Source organism: Elephantulus edwardii, unplaced genomic scaffold (genome assembly GCF_000299155.1).
Source record: "Elephantulus edwardii isolate Elephantulus edwardi_28Jun2011 unplaced genomic scaffold, EleEdw1.0 scaffold00135, whole genome shotgun sequence".
In the NCBI taxonomy this organism is placed as follows: Eukaryota; Metazoa; Chordata; class Mammalia; order Macroscelidea; family Macroscelididae; genus Elephantulus; species Elephantulus edwardii.
The window spans coordinates 6,654,052-6,657,149 of NW_006399885.1; positions in this window are offsets into that span (position 1 = coordinate 6,654,052).

Sequence of the window (3,098 nt, forward strand, 5' to 3'; positions counted from 1 at the left end):
TGAGGGCCACCAGGGTCGGAACCCCCTCGATAACAGCCGGCAGTGGGGTGTGTCAGGAGGCCAAGGTGGCGCAGCGACGCAGCAAGTGCTCGATCGGTGTTCACTGGGTGAGCTCTGTTGGCAGGAGGGCAATGAAGAGTCTGCACTGGTGCATATGAGGACAGCAAAGGGAGCGGGCCGGAGCCCAGGTCAAAGAGTTCTTTGTGGAATACTTGTTATTCACGAAGATCTGAAGACAAGTCCTTGCTTAGGAACAAACTTGGAAAATCCCTTCTCCGCTTTGCGTCAAGCCTTGTGTAGTATTCCATGGAAATGTGCCACGCCACATCAAGGAGCTGAATTCTTAATAAGTGAATTCGTCTTCTTTTCTGCAGAAGCGTTGTCTGCCTTTCATCACCATCTGTCCCTTGCAGGATGTGTTAGCAGGCCCTCCCAAGGCCTGCGCTCTGTGAGGGATAAGACCGCTCACACACCCTCTCTGACGGCTTGTGGTGTTGGGGCCTCACCTGCACTCATGCTGATGGGGGTTCATTTAACCGGTTCGCTGCTTCTTCGGACCCACACTTCCACGACCCACAGGCACTGCTCGAAAATAGGTTTAGGAAGCCTGCAGTGCACTCTCTTAAAACATGTTATCAAAAGTTGCTGTAGTAAAGGTCCTAATTTTCCACTTGCTAATTGATTCTGAAACCCTTTTAAAGAAATAAAATATGTTAATTTTTTTATTAATATTGGTTAAGAAAGTACTGCGTTCTCAAAGGTGTGTTGTTCAAATCTACCCGTGGGACTTAACAACCTAAAAAACCCAATGGAGGGTCAGCCATGAGCCGATTCTGATTCAGTAGCAAAGAGTGTATATGATACGTAGCTGCTTTGTAGAGACAAATGTTCATGTTAAGCAATTTACGATTTCAGTCCACTTGAAAGAATCATGTAAGTATATTTTACATTTCTGTAATTATCTACTGGGGAGATATCCACAAGGAATATTAGAGTCAGGTCATCATCTCTGGGATGAAAAAGCGATTAATCTTTCTGGGAACGCTTGGTGCTTTGTGGGGCCTTTGTCACTGTTAGGAACATGTAGCCTTTCCCTCATTCTCTCCTCCCTTTTTCCCTATGTTCTCTCTCAAACATATCTTTGCTGATTCAGCTCGGAACTTCATGTTCAGTTAAAAAAAGAAAAATAATGGTTTTTAAAGAAATCTTTTAAAAAGTTCCTGCTGTGTCTACCCTCACTTCTTTTTTGAATCTTCCTAAATAAAGCCAGTTGCTCACCCATTGACTGTGAATCTTGAAGAATTCACGCCGCTCAGAGCTGTGCTCCCGAGGGCCCCTCGGATAATAATTCAGAAGTGGTCACCAGGCCTTTCTTTCAAGTCACTCAAGGAGAACTCAAGCCTCCGTGTGTTTTGGTTTTTTTAATTCGCAATTGAGAGCTTAACCCTCTACACCACCCAGGGCCTCCGTTGTCCTAAACATTCATCACATAATTGCCATTGTCGTTACCTCTGTTGCTCCCATCAGGGCCCTCACATGGCTGACCATTCTGGCTCTGAGTTGTTAGAAAGAGGATCTGAAATAATCTCTTTATGTGACACAGTGTGATAAGCCCTCTAGAAATGCTCATTTTCAGTGTAAGACTACTCTTAAGGTGTCTCACCCATTTTCTGGAACTACGTGCTTGAAGTTTTCAAGCAAATACAACAATATTTTGAAACAAGGTGAGTTCTTAATCACGAAATTCCAAGGACTTCTTAAAAATAATTTCATCATTTTTTATCTCAATATGCATCATTGTTGGCTGCTGACAAGTCTACTGTCACCCACAGTGACCCCATCTGCACAGAGTGTAAACAGTTCCATTGGGTTTTCAAGGCTAGGCGTTATGGATGGAGATCACCAGGCCTTTATTCTGCAGTGCTTCTGGTTGAGTGCTAAGTGGAGTGTGTAACCATTGGCACAAACAATGGGAGCTCAGTAAGGAGGATGCTAACCGAAAGGGTTCAAATCCACCAGCCTCAAACCTGCATTGTACAGACTGTGACACAATGATTAAGCCACTTACCTCTAACCAAAATGTCAATAACTTGAAGCTACCAATAGCTTCATGGGAGAAAAGGCTGGTGATTGATTCCAATAAGAATAATAGTCTAGGGATCCTTACAAGCCAGTTCTACTCTGTCAAACAGAGTCACTGAATCTGTATCACCTGGACAACACACAACAAGAGTATTGACCATGTATAGTGTCATGTGTCCACTATTACAGTATCCCACAGAAACATTTTACTGCCCTAACAATGCCTTATTCAATCCCTACTCCTATCACCTCCATCCACCCCAAAAATGAATGATCTCTTTGCCCCTCAACCCCATAGACTATTTCTGAGGTACTTCATCTCACAGACTCTGGACACGTTATCAGAGGGGATAGTCCCTGGGAAAAGATGTCATGCTTTTGAAGACATCTATCTGAAGAAGTGGAGAGTCAATAAAAGACAGATAGACCCTCACTGAGATCACTTTGCACTGTGACTGTGACAGTGGACTTGAGCATGGCGGAGATTGTGATGGTGACGGTGGTGCGGATTTGAGCAGATTTCCATCAGCTGTACGTGGGATTACTGTGTCAGAGTAGATCTAACACCAATTTCCTAGAGTCCTTTTGCCTTTCCAGAAAAAACAAAAACGTGCAGGAAGTAGAGAGAGTTCCCCTACATCTGCTCTCCCCTCTACACACTAGTTCTTATTGTCACGTACACTAGATTGATGAGCCGATATGAGTTCATCATTATTAACTGAGCCCAGTTGTGCCCAGTCTTGTGGACTTTGTCAGACGCAGAGTGTCCTAGATCCACAGTAAGGGTGTAATACAGAATCTTTTCATCATCCTAAAAATGTCTAATTCTCATCCCCTATTCACTTTGACAAGCTTCTCGACCTCTTTCTTCATCTAAGTTGGCATCTGGTAAATGGACTTCAGATCCACATCACAGAGTTGTTAAAAGAAACCCAAGCCCACTGCCTTTGAGTTGATTCCAATTCCCAACAACCTTCCAAACGGATGTCTGAGGCTGTCATATTTATTGTTGGAGA